The sequence below is a fragment of the Ipomoea nil genome, unplaced genomic scaffold (assembly GCF_001879475.1).
Source record: "Ipomoea nil cultivar Tokyo-kokei standard unplaced genomic scaffold, Asagao_1.1 scaffold1353, whole genome shotgun sequence".
NCBI classification, from domain to species: Eukaryota; Viridiplantae; Streptophyta; class Magnoliopsida; order Solanales; family Convolvulaceae; genus Ipomoea; species Ipomoea nil.
The window spans coordinates 68,384-82,596 of record NW_017617781.1 but is presented as its reverse complement, the minus strand read 5'-3'; positions in this window follow the sequence as shown (position 1 = coordinate 82,596).

Here is a 14,213-nt window from a genome sequence, read left to right as displayed (position 1 = left end):
TTAGGAATCTTAGGACACGCGGTGAGGCTGTGAGTTTACGTAACACCCCAGATTTTCAAGATATTTAAAACTTATGAAATAAAGGTGAAATCTCATTAAATCCCAAAGCATGATACAAGAGTACGGGGTGCTATGCCACACCTGAGCTAGAGAACTCAGGTGCACAGGCTAACTAACTAATATCCTCAATAATGTAAACGCATAAACATGGCACGCAGGCCGAAAGGGAAACTATCTACTTCTACGCTCCAAGTTATAGCGCGCTCCAGTGACTTACTCTTCTGTGCCTGAAAGCCAAATATATCTGTTCAGCGAGAGAAGCTGATAACCCACTCCAACGCGTTGAAATACAATACATATATATATATATATATATATATATATATATATATATATATATATATATATATATATATATATATACATAGATATACGAAAAGTCATTTCGAAGCATGAAGATATATCCTAAGAGACTCTAGCTTTCAAATCAGGGAATCGACTCGACAAATAGGGGTACACACAGTCTACAGTCATAACCAAGCATATACATTTCTCACACAGGAAACAATCATAGGTAAGCACAACCAATAATCACAATTAAGCATTACTAGCAAGAGCCCTATAATAGTCACAACATCAACCCTTCTCATCTCATCATATAGCACACTTTGTTGGCGCCACAGGACCAATCGCATGCCCATACATGAGGGTAAGCGCATATAGCTCTGACACGGCCCCGCAGCACCCTGCCCCGTCTCACACTACGGAGGGGTCGATCGCAACCGACCGAGGAGCCGCAGCTCTATATAATATTTATATACCTGACCGGTCTTTACCAGCCTGGTTAACAGTTGGGATGGTTCTCAACCCATTCAACTGCCCGTATAGTGGACCTTTGTCCTATATAATATTTATATACCTGACCGGTCTCTACCAGCCTGGTTAACAGTTGGGATGGTTCTCAACCCATTCAACTGCCCGTATAGTGGACCTTAGTCCTATATAACATTTATATACCTGACCGGTCTCGACCAGCCTGGTTAAAAGCTGGTATGGTTCTCAGCCCACCCGACTGCCCGTATAGCCCGATTGATCTCAACCAAATCGGGGTAACATGCACACATAACACACAGCAAGCACATGCAACCCACATTAACACATTGGGAAGGGGGAGAAAACGTATAACAAAACCTATGCGTGATCCTTCACATACTAAGAATATTCCTAAGGGGTTCATACTTCTTTCACCTAGGTCAACGGGATACCAATTCAACTAGCATGCAATATATAAGACTCATACGACCTACGAACGGTACCCGAAAATCAAACTAGACATAGGCACGATAGACGGAGTTCGTTGGGACACCACGGGGGTCGGGGGAACATCAAACGGGGAAGCCGGGATCCCGAAGTGTGGGAATTTCCATCGGGTAGCCGGTGGGTGGGGGTCACCCGCCGGCTGCCCGCCGGCGTTCTACTGTTCCGGGCAGCTGCCCACCCGCCGGCTGCCCGCTGCCGGCGTTGCCCAACTTGGCCGCGGGTAGGTGGCGGGTCCCCTACCCCCACCTACCCCCCACTGACTCTTTTTCACCAAAAACGCCCCGGGAACCTTTGTGGAACCCAAAACCATGCTTAGACACTTCCAAACGCAATTGATAACACACGTAGACAAATAACGGATCAAAATCAGGAAACAAACGGCACATAACCTATCATGCTTTTCTAAACATAATAAACACCCAATCATGTGAATACCCACCCAATATACCAAAAATAATTCCATATGATACAACCTAGGTTTCTAATCATTTTTAAATCAACAAGGACACAATTCATCTTCTAATATCAAGATTTGGTAAGAATATCACATAAACATCAAGGACATCCTACAATCATCAAGAACATCATATAATCATCAAGAACGTCATATAATCATCAAGAACACCATAATTATCAAGAACCTTTCATCATCAAGATCACCCATGGAATCATCCCATCAATCATCAATAATAATATCACAAATCATCAATACACAAGAATATGGGGAAATCCTAAGAGGGGAATCATAACTATGAAAATAGGTTTTGTTGAGACATAGGTTACCTCTTAGCCTTAATTAATTCCTTGGCTATGAAGGGTCTTTCTTTAAGCTTTCTTCTTTCTTGATTTCTCCTAAGGGGATTCTTGGAACTTCTTGTGTGGTGAGAGATTATGGTGGTGAAAGATCTAGGTGCCTCCTATATCCCTATTTATATATTTAAGACTCCTAATTAGGGTCTGAATGGTATGGGTTTACTAATTATATTCCTTATAGGACTAAGGGCTTATTTTAGGGATTAGGGTCCATGGTCCATAGTGGACCATATTAATTAATTAAAGGGAATCCTAATCGTAGTCTGAATAGTAAAAGGCCTACTTCCTTTATTCCTAATGGATAACTAGGTCTAGGATTCCTAATTAGAATCTGAGTAGTAAAGGGTTTACTTTCTTTATTCCTAATAGGCTTAAGACTCTAATTTAGGCAAGGGTCCACGGTTCATGGTGGACCTTATTAATTAATTAAAGGAAACCTAACCGAATTAAATCATATTTAATTATTATTAACGGGATTAATTAAATAATTAATCTGGGATTGAAGGTCGTAACACGGGGTGTTACACTCTCCCCCCTTACGAGAAGCTTCGTCCCCGAAGCTTGGAAATCATTGCGGGGGTAACGAGTCCAAAGTAGTACGGTGGTCCTATAGCGAAAGCATTCTACGGGGAAACTGTATAATTGTATGTTTATGTGTGCTGGGTCTTTGGGAACGATTAGGTTTAAAGGGCTAAGAGAGTGGGTTTCAAACCTGAGGACAAAGTGAATTTAGGAATTAGGATCAAAGTTTTCAAGGTTGCAACTTAGGGTGTGAGGTTTCCACCTTGTATGGAATCGTTAAAACAGGGGATCAAGAGTGTGGTTGAAGGGTAGAAAGGGTTTTGAAATAAGGAGGGGGGCCGATTTTCCGAGGGAGGGAAGGGAATTCGGCTAGGATGGGTTAAGGGTTCTCGATCTTCAAGTGACTATTCTGGTTTGATGCTTTGATCACGACGTATTGACGAACTGATGATCCTTCTTCTTTGGTGTTGGCACTTGCTTGACTTTGAGATCCTTGTTAGACCTTGCTTCCCAGGCTAAGGTTTCATCCTTCTCCCCTATCTTGAGGGAATCTCCCGTGACGATTTAACAATTACTTCTTTAATGCGTCCAAGGTCTTGACCAAGTTTGGTCAACCAAGCCAATCTCTTAGGGCGCACTTCCCAAATTCTTCCCAAAGTTTCTTGGGGGTCGGTAAACTTTGGGTTGATTTTCCCTTCTTATTGAATTTCATCTCCTCTTTAGTGAATGAAATTCTTAGTAAGACTTCATGTCATCCCCGAGGTTCGACTAGTTGTGCCTTTTTGTGTTACTTTTAATGGTGAAGGTGTCCTTGCATGCTCTTTTTCTTTTTGAAGCGCAGTTGGTTACCTAACCTCGTTGTGGAATGACTTGGTGACTTTACGAGTCACCTCATTTCCTGGTGGGTCCTTAATGACCCTTGAGATCTTGGCACAAATGTGCTTTTTACCTTTTTATTTGCCTAGCACCCCGGACTACGTAGTTCTTGATTCCATACAACTTGTAAGGAGTCCTCTGATTTGCTTGAACGATATCCATGGTGTGAAGGAGTCCTGGTCCATTCTTAGCATTTTGACTTTTAAGGTTTTTGTGAGTCCTTAGCACGAGTTCCCAACTCGCCTCCTTGGTTTGCACAATCCTTTATGCCAATCATCCCTAGTCGGTTGCATCGTAGAGTCCAACTTCAACTCCACGTGTAATGCAATTGGTTGTGCTTTTCCGATGGTGTCTTGCGTGTCAAGGTCTTTTACCGATGACACCATGTTTGGGCGACCCATGGTTCTTTACCCAAGACTCGCGTTCATCAATCGAGGCACACAAGTGCGCTATGAATCAATAAAGTGAGGAGTTAAGAAATCAGCACATTGTACCAGTGGGCGCGAGGTGGGCGGTCGTCCGCCTGCCAAGCTCATGTTGGGGACCCGTCAAGGTCCCGTTGGGGACCCGCGGGAAGGTGACTAGGAAGAGTGAATTCCTTCAGGGAAAATCCCAAGAATGCACAGATTCAAGTCCCGACAAGCCCCATGTCCATGTGTACAATAGAAGGGACTTGAATACCTAGGGTGGCCCATCGTATAGTTTCATTGATCCTTAGGTACGTGTTATAGATGAGTCAAGACTCTCGCATGTTCTTTTTGCTCAATAGGTCGGGTCCGGTTTCTAATTAGCAACCTCGTCACCTTCACCGGGTGGTTGGTTATAAGCCAACTTTGTCATTGCCTTGCTTGATTAATGATAAGCCTTCTTGGTTTTTCTTGGAGTTCGGCTTGTCGCTCGTTCTTTGTTCAGTCCTTTGGTGACCAAGTGCTTGGTGATGCATTTCTCTTCCTTGGAATGCATTGATTGACTGCCTTTGACGTCGCGTGATGTTTTGGCGATTTTGTGTGTTACATGTACTTCTTACGGTGTCTTAAAACCATCAAGGTCCTTGTTTCCAGGTAAGACCCTTATCGCCGGGAGGCTCTAGTTGTATGATACTTTCCATGCGTCTGTTGCCTCTTCTTGTCATATCGATTCCTTTTCGACAATTCGTGCTAACGATTGAGAAAAGACGTTGTTTATATACTACTTTTCTTTCTTGCATTTAATTGGCGTTCCCGGTCTCCGGGCTGGGATAGTTGCGCCCATTCTTAACCAGTTCCGGAATGGTTCGCTCATGCTGGAGGGAGCGGTCTCCCACTTCCATTACTCCTTCTTTCGGGTTTGTCCCTAAATTCCCCGTTTGGTAGAAGTTGGCATTACTGGTGTAGGCTTCGTTGGGTGTGCGGGGTTTGCTTACAATTAGGGCCTTCTGGGTTTCGTAGTTGTGGTCTGTCACAGACTTCTTTATCTTGGTTGTCTCTGTAGGATCTAATTCAGGCGCGAAACAAGCCAGCTGGAGGGATCGTTTGTGGTATTCCCTGATGGTGGCCATCCCTTGTGTTAGGTGGAGGATTTTCCCCGTACATGGTTGCCCTTACAGGTGCGGGGTGGAATCGTCCCCGTAGCCGTGCCCCTAGGCACTCCTAGTTGAACCCCTGGTTGTTGCCCATAAGTGTGTTCTTCGTGGATTTATCAAAGATCAGCCTCGTGTCTTGAAGTGGAATGAGGCTATCCCTACGTGGAATTCCTCTGGGTATTCCACTAACCCGAGGACTTTGTTGAAGGTTCGGGTTCATTCTTCGAGGAGTGTGGGATGCTTGACTGTCTTCTTGTTGGCGCCATGCTGCTGGTTTTCATGGTCAATATTTATTGTATCGATGAGTCAGTGTGCTGCACTCTTACCTTGGTGTGGTAAGCGTAGGGGGAAGTTATTTTAAGTTAGAGAGGGATAAGGTGAGGGGAGGTTACGTGTAGGTTTCACAATCTCACCGCGCGTCCTAAGATTCCTGAATCCTATATTCCTAAGTACCTAGAGTTCAAGCCTAATGTCATAAAGTCTGGTCTTAAGAGTCTTATCCTAGGGTCAAACTTAGGCTCTGATACCAACTGTAACTCCCCAGATTTTCAAGATATTTAAAACTTATGAAATAAAGGTGAAATCTCATTAAATCCCAAAGCATGATACAAGAGTACGGGGTGCTATGCCACACCTGAGCTAGAGAACTCAGGTGCACAGGCTAACTAACTAATATCCTCAATAATGTAAACGCATAAACATGGCACGCAGGCCGAAAGGGAAACTATCTACTTCTACGCTCCAAGTTCTAGCGCGCTCCAGTGACTTACTCTTCTGTGCCTGAAAGCCAAATATATCTGTTCAGCGAGAGAAGCTGGTAACCCACTCCAACGCGTTGAAATACAATACATATATATATATATATATATATATATATATATATATATATATATATATATATATATACATAGATATACGAAAAGTCATTTCGAAGCATGAAGATATATCCTAAGAGACTCTAGCTTTCAAATCAGGGAATCGACTCGACAAATAGGGGTACACACAGTCAACAGTCATAACCACGCATATACAATTCTCGCACAGGAAACAGTCATAGGTAAGCACAACCAATAATCACAATTAAGCATTACTAGCAAGAGCCCTATAATAGTCACAACATCAACCCTTCTCATCTCATCATATAGCACACTTTGTTGGCGCCACAGGACCAATCGCATGCCCATACATGAGGGTCAGCGCATATAGCTCTGACACGGCCCCGCAGTACCCTGCCCCGTCTCACACTACGGAGGGGTCGATCGCAACCGACCGATGAGCCGCAGCTCTATATAATATTTATATACCTGACCGGTCTTTACCAGCCTGGTTAACAGTTGGGATGGTTCTCAACCCATTCAACTGCCCGTATAGTGGACCTTTGTCCTATATAATATTTATATACCTGACCGGTCTCTACCAGCCTGGTTAACAGTTGGGATGGTTCTCAACCCATTCAACTGCACGTATAGTGGACCTTAGTCCTATATAATATTTATATACCTGACCGGTCTCTACCAGCCTGGTTAACAGCTGTTATGGTTCTCAGCCCACCCGACTGCCCGTATAGCCCGATTGATCTCAACCAAATCGGGGTAACATGCACACATAACACACAGCAAGCACATGCAACCCACATTAACACATTGAGAAGGGGGAGAAAACGTATAACAAAACTTATGCGTGATCCTTCACATACTAAGAATATTCCTAAGGGGTTCATACTTCTTTCACCTAGGTCAACGGGATACCAATTCAACTAGCATGCAATATATAAGACTCATACGACCTACGAATGGTACCGGAAAATCAAACTAGACATAGGCACGATAGACGGAGTCCGTTGGGACACCACGGGGGTCGGAGGAACATCAAACGGGGAAGCCGGGATCCCGAAGTGTGGGAATTTCCAGCGGGTAGCCGGTGGGTGGGGGTCACCCGCCGGCTGCTCGCCGGCGTTCTACTGTTCCGGGCAGCTGCCCGCCCGCCGGCTGCCCGCTGCCGGCGTTGCCCAACTTGGCCGCGGGTAGGTGGCGGGTCCCCTACCCCCACCTACCCCCCACTGACTCTTTTTCACCAAAAACGCCCCGGGAACCTTTGTGGAACCCGAAACCATGCTTAGACACTTCCAAACGCAATTGATAACACACGTAGACAATTAACGGATCAAAATCAGGAAACAAACGGCACATAACCTATCATGCTTTTCTAAACATAATAAACACCCAATCATGTGAATTCCCACCCAATATACCAAGAATAATTCCATATGATACAACCTAGGGTTCTAATCATTTTTAAATCAACAAGGACACAATTCATCTTCTAATATCAAGATTCGGTAAGAATATCACATAAACATCAAGGACATCCTACAATCATCAAGAACATCATATAATCATCAAGAACGTCATATAATCATCAAGAACACCATAATTATCAAGAACCTTTCATCATCAAGATCACCCATGGAATCATCCCATCAATCATCAATAATAATATCACAAATCATCAATACACAAGAATATGGGGAAATCCTAAGAGGGGAATCATAACTATGAAAATAGGTTTTGTTGAGACATGGGTTACCTCTTAGCCTTAATTAATTCCTTGGCTATGAAGGGTCTTTCTTTAAGCTTTCTTCTTTCTTGATTTCTCCTAAGGGGATTCTTGGAACTTCTTGTGTGTTGAGAGATTATGGTGGTGAAAGATCTAGGTGCCTCCTATATCCCTATTTATATATTTAAGACTCCTAATTAGGGTCTGAATGGTATGGGTTTACTAATTCTATTCCTTATAGGACTAAGGGCTTATTTTAGGGATAAGGGTCCATGGTCCATAGTGGACCATATTAATTAATTAAAGGGAATCCTAATCGTAGTCTGAATAGTAAAAGGCCTACTTCCTTTATTCATAATGGATAACTGGGTCTAGGATTCCTAATTAGAATCTGAATAGTAAAGGGTTTACTTTCTTTATTCCTAATAGGCTTAAGACTCTAATTTAGGGAAGGGTCCACGGTTCATGGTGGACCTTATTAATTAATTAAAGGAAACCTAACCGAATTAAATCATATTTAATTATTATTAACGGGATTAATTAAATAATTAATCTGGGATTGAAGGCCGTAACACGGGGTGTTACAGTTTATCTATCTTTTTCTGCCTAATTTCTCCTCACTCTATCATGTGCTTAGCTTTAAGATTCCCTATAATTATAGCATCAAGGTAAGGATACGAACCCCTAACTTACCATTACAATCGACATTGGCCATGTAGAATCACCAGAATGGCGCCAACAAGAAGTCAGTCAAGGACCACTAAACCCTCCGCCCACGAATCACTAGTTCAGAACCTACAGCAACTGACTCAGGTCGCCCAGACACTGAGCAACGCTATCCTCCATAACAATAACTGACCACCAGCACCAACACCAAACAGAAACTCGGATGTAACTCGCCATGTCACGAACCATCGCCCGCCTATTTTCTCAGGAGAAGAAGACCCCACAATCCTCGAAGAATGGATCCGAACCTTCGACAAGATCTTCGACGTAGTAAAATGCCTGGAGGGACGCCGTGTAGAAATAGCCTCATTCTACTTCGGACACGAAGCCGATCTTTGGTGGGTCCACGAAGGACCTGCTTGTAGGAAAGAACCGGGGTTCAACTGGGAGTCCCTAAAAGTATGACTACGGGGACGGTTCTACCCCGCGCACATAAGGGAAGCCATGTACAAGGAATTCCTCCACTTGAAACAGGGGATTGCCACGGTCATGGAATACCACAAACAATTTCTCGAGTTAGCTCATTTCGCGCCCGAATTGGTGCCTACAGAAACGACCAAGATAGAGAAATTTGTGACGGGCCTCAACTTCGAAGCCCGAAAGGCTCTAATCGTAAGAAAACCCCGAACCCTTAACGAGGCTTACACCAGCGCCGCCGACCTCTACCGGATCCAAATTCTACAACGAGGAGTTCAGGAATAGATCCGCAAGAGGAATACCGGAAGCGGGGGACCGCCTGTGAAAAGAGCAAGGAACGACTCTAACACAAGGACGGTTAACCCTTCTAATCAAGGATCGTCTATGAGAAACAACGAAACCAACGCGAGACCATTCCTTTGCCGGAGATGCAATAAGGATCATAGGGGCAAGGACTACCTTGGAAACACCTTGCGGTGCTTCAACTGCGGGGGAGAAGGACATAAGGCCTTCTAGTGCACTCGGCCCCCGAGCACAAGCCCTACGGTCATGGGCTAACAAGGGAGCGCGAATAACCGAGGGAATTACGGGGCTCCCAGAAAGGTATTCATCATTAGCCGCACCCAGGCGGACCTTGAAATCGATGCCAACATCAACACAGAAAATGTAGCTCTAGGGGACGAGGACCCTATGAATCAACCAGAGGAGAATCCGGAAGAAGAATTCCACTTAGGATAAACTGCGAACCCCTGTAAACTACCATTTTAGTAGAATCGCTTATTTAGTTCGGTTATTTAGAAATTCTCATGCCTTTGAATAAAAGACAAAGTCAATTAATTCAATCCGCTTGATCTCCCTTGACTACCGCCCCTCGGAGTAAGTGAAGGGCTAAGACCCACGCCTTTTATAATCCACAAACCCCAAACGCAACACGTGGTGAAACCAAAAAGGTCCAATCAAAGCACTTGCCACACCGGAACGAACGAATAATGGGAAGCCCTCAAAAACATGAAAGAAGTACACTAAAAACCTAGTGTAACCACTAAGAAATTAAACCCTAGACCTCCCATTTTCTAGACCAAGCACTTAACTAATAGACCACCAATGTTTCTCAAAACCTCAAGGGGACACAACATTCTTAACCCCCTCCAAGTCCCTAAAACCCAAGATCCCCAAATCAAAAACCCTTCTTCTTCTTCTTCCTCCCACTTTCCCTCTATCTCTCCATCTCCCTCCTCCCTCGACAAAACACCGCTGCGCCACCGCCGATCGCCCAACAGCCCCCGGCCAGCACCCATAGGAAGCCTGCTGCCCCCACTCCCTGCAGCAACGCCGACCACCTGGATGGAACTCCATCGCCGCAGCAACGCCCATCCAAGCCGCTGCCCGAGCACGCCACCGCTACCCGCAAACCACCCGGCCGTCGCTCGTCACCAAGCCGGCCAGCCACCGCGCCACCACCATAACCGCGCCGGGCACGAGAGACCCTCGTCGAAGCCGCCGTCTGCCACGCCCACCGGAATTATCGCCGGAATTCCATCGGAACTTCCACTGGAAAAGCTACCGGAAAACCACCCTGACCGTAACTACTTCAAACAATACCGAAGAAGCCCGTCGATACCCGAGTCCTGGAATGGAACAACGCCGACTACACGGTGATCGGAGGTAAAGCACTCGAACCCGACAAATTCTCTCCGAAGTTGGTCGATATGCTTAGATTCCAAGGCCTTTTGGATACCTATCTCATGATTAAAGGAGATACGTACCCCGAATTGGTAAAGGAGCTCTATTGTAATTTGGTAGCCACTAAACGGGGGGACAAGTTGGAAATCACCTCCAAAATCCGGGGCAAGGAAATAGTGCTCTTCGAGGGCCGCTTGGCTAAACTCCTGAAACTGACCTCCCCGGGTGTGTCAGACTATGACCGAAAGGCATGGGTTAGTTCCCAAAACACAGGGTACGAGGATTACCTAGTGTAACACCCCATGTTACGACCTCTAAACCAATTAATTATTTAATCATTTTCCCAAAAGAAATAATTAAATTTCATTAATTAATTAGGAAGAGTCCACCATAAGCCCATAGACCCTTATCCGTAAAACCAATCACTTAGTCCTATAAGAAATATAATTAGCAAACCCATACCATTTAGACCCTAATTGGGACTCTTAGATATATAAATAGGGACATAGGAGGCACCTAGAACCCACACCACAATAACTTTCACCAAACAAGAATTCCCAAGAATTCCCATAGGAGAAATCAAGAAAGAAGAGATCGTAAAGAAAGACCCTTCATAGCCAAGGAATTTAATTAAGGCTAAGAGGTAACCCATGTCTCAACAAAACCTATTTTCCGTGCTATAATCTTCTTCTTTGGCTCCTTATTCTATACTTGTGTCTTGATGAAATCTTCTATGATAATTGTGATATGATCTTGATAATTGCTGAGATGATTTTATGTGTGGTCTTGATGATCTTGATGATGATAAGAGGATCTTGATAATTGTGTGATGTTCTTGATAAATCTTGATGTTCTTGATTTTTAAAGATAAAGCATGATTGTGTGATTTAAATATGATTAGAGCCCTAGGTTGAATCATGAATTTTGTATAGGGATATTCTTGGTATATTTGGGGTGGGAATTCAAATGTTCGGGTGTTGATTATGTTTAGAAGTCATGATAGGATGTGTTCTATGTGATTCTTGCTTTTGATCCGTTAATTGTCTACGTGGTGTCATCAATTGCGTTTAAAAGTGTCTAAGCATGGTTTCGGGTTCCACGGAGGATCCCGGGAAGTATATTTTGGAAAAGAGTCAGTGGGGGGTAGGTGGGGGTAGGGGGACCCGCCAACTACCCGCTGCCCAACTTTGACGCCACCGGCAGCGGGCAGACGTCTGCCCGCCGGGCACCCGCTGCCCGGAGGACCCCGCCGGCGGGTGATCCTCCACCCGCTGGAATTTGCCCACTTTGGGACTTCGGCTTCCCCGTTTGATGTTCCCCAACCCCCGTGGTGTCCCAACGGACTCCGTTTGTCATGCATGAGTCTAGTTGATGTTTCGGGTACCATTCGCAGGATAAAAGAGTCTTGTATATTGCATGCTAGTTGAATCGGTAACCCATTGGCCTAGGAGGAAGATGTATGAACCCCTTAGGACTATTCTTAGTATGTGGATAATCACGCATAAGATTATTTATACGCTTTCCCCCTTCCCAATGTGCTAATATGTGTTGCTATGTGTTATGTGAGCATGATACCCCAATTTGGTTGGGATCAAATTGGTTATACACGAGCTGCGGTTCGTTATCTGGGCTGCGGTCAAACTGGTTACTCATGAGCTGTGGTTCATTCTCCTGGCTACGGTCAGTGACTCACTTATAGGGCTGCGGTCCACATGAGCCTCGTGTGCTATGGTCCACCGACTGGACGCGCCAGGCGGTGTGTAGGGCCACTAGCCCGAGGAAGGCCATAGTCCACCGAATAAGTGATCAGGCGGTGTGTAGGGCTATGATCGGCTGCGATCCACTGAGTGTATGTGTCAGCGGTGTGTAGGGTCGTAGTCCCCAAAGATCATTGCCCACCGAATGAGTCTCTCAGGCGGTGTGCAGGGCTTTGATCCGCTACGGCCCACCGACTGAGCTCGTCAAGCGGTGTGTAGGGTCGCAGTCCCCAAAAGAGGATCACAGTCCACCGACTGAGCGCATCAGCAGTTTGTAGGGTTGTGATCTGCCATTGAAACTATCGACGGTCTATACATGTGACACCCCGTAATCCAAATTCAATTAAGGGATTAATAGTCGGGGACTAGTAATTGACTAGTCAACCCCAAAGTCAAAGTTGTACCTTGAGCTTTGTAGGGAGTTCCCTTGTTCCCTTACACCTCTTCATGTTAGTAAGGGTATTCTTGACTTTTCACCTTGTGTTAGTATTGTAAGCTAACCTAGTAGCACACCCTCATTTCTCTCCTTATACTTTCCAAATTCTAGCTCCACCTTCTCTCTAAAAAGGTAGATAGCTTTTCTTCCAAGCCAAGTTGAAGCTTTGTCAAAACTTCAAGAGTTGTCTCCAAGATTCTACCTTTCATACATCTGGGCATCTAGGAGGATAAGATCTATGTTCATCTTGTGTTTTTAGTGTTTTCTTAGGTGTCTTTTCTTAAAGATAGAATCTTTATGATCTTTTGGTGTGTTCTTGAAGTGAGTTTGGAAGGTGAGCTTTGTTAGGATCTTGGTGAGGTGTTAAGTGAAGGTTTTTTTATACAAGAGGTAACCCATGCTCTACAAAATATATTTTCCTTACCTATTTGATGATTTCTTGGATTCTACATGTGATTTTGCTATGAAATGTGAGTGTTTATGCATTGTCTTGTTAAAATGCATATCTAGAGCTCACTACTACAAAAAAGGGCTTTAACGTCGGTTATTTTACCCCTTTTAACGTCGGTTTTCGACCGACGTCTAGGCAGCAGACGTCGTAAATAAAGAGATACGACGTCGGTTAAAAAAACCGACGTCGTATAATTTTTAAAAGGCAAATATTAACATACGACGTCGGTTATTAAGAAAAAACCGACGTCGTACATTTTAAAAATTAATTTTAATTAAGAAACGACGTCGGGTTTTTAAAAAAACCGACGTCGTATGTTTAAAAAATATAATAAATTCACATTAGACGTCGGTTTTTAAGAAATAACCGACGTCTTATGTGAACTATAAAAATAAAAAAAAATTAAATTTATTGTTTTGTTTTTTTGACGATTTTCCACTGAATTAATCCTGTACAGCTTTTACAATCTGTCCAGCAATTTGATATTCAAAATCTCAAAATTGATCGAACTAATAAATATTACAATTAATTTATAAAGGAACTCAAATCATCTAACTAAACAAGTTAAATTAATAGTAATTCTACAATTGATAATAATAATAATAATTTCATACTTAAATTATCAACATCAACTAAACATCAAGCATTGTTTTTACTCATTCATCAATAAGATACATAGATCACACATCTCTAACTTCATCAATCTCATATTGATTGTAGGACAAACCTCTTTATCTCTTTAAATGCTACAAAGTTGAAAAAAAAAAAAGTGAGTAATCAATGACTCCCCCCTATAATAAACATCATTCATAAAACATCAAGGGGATCAATATCAATCAACACCATTCCTTAACACGCTATCTCTTTCAGCACATAATGACTCCCCCTATAACATGCGTCTATTCCACAATGAAATGAATAGGGCCAAATAGTGAAATAATGGAATAAAATGGAAATATAAGAAAAATCATCAGAAAATTCACATTCTTAATGGCATATGCAGCAAGTAAAAAGTGAGTAATCAAGGGGATAAATAAGGAAGTAAGCATTGAACTCAACATTAGTAACAGAATGGAATTTGTTTACTCTAGTAAT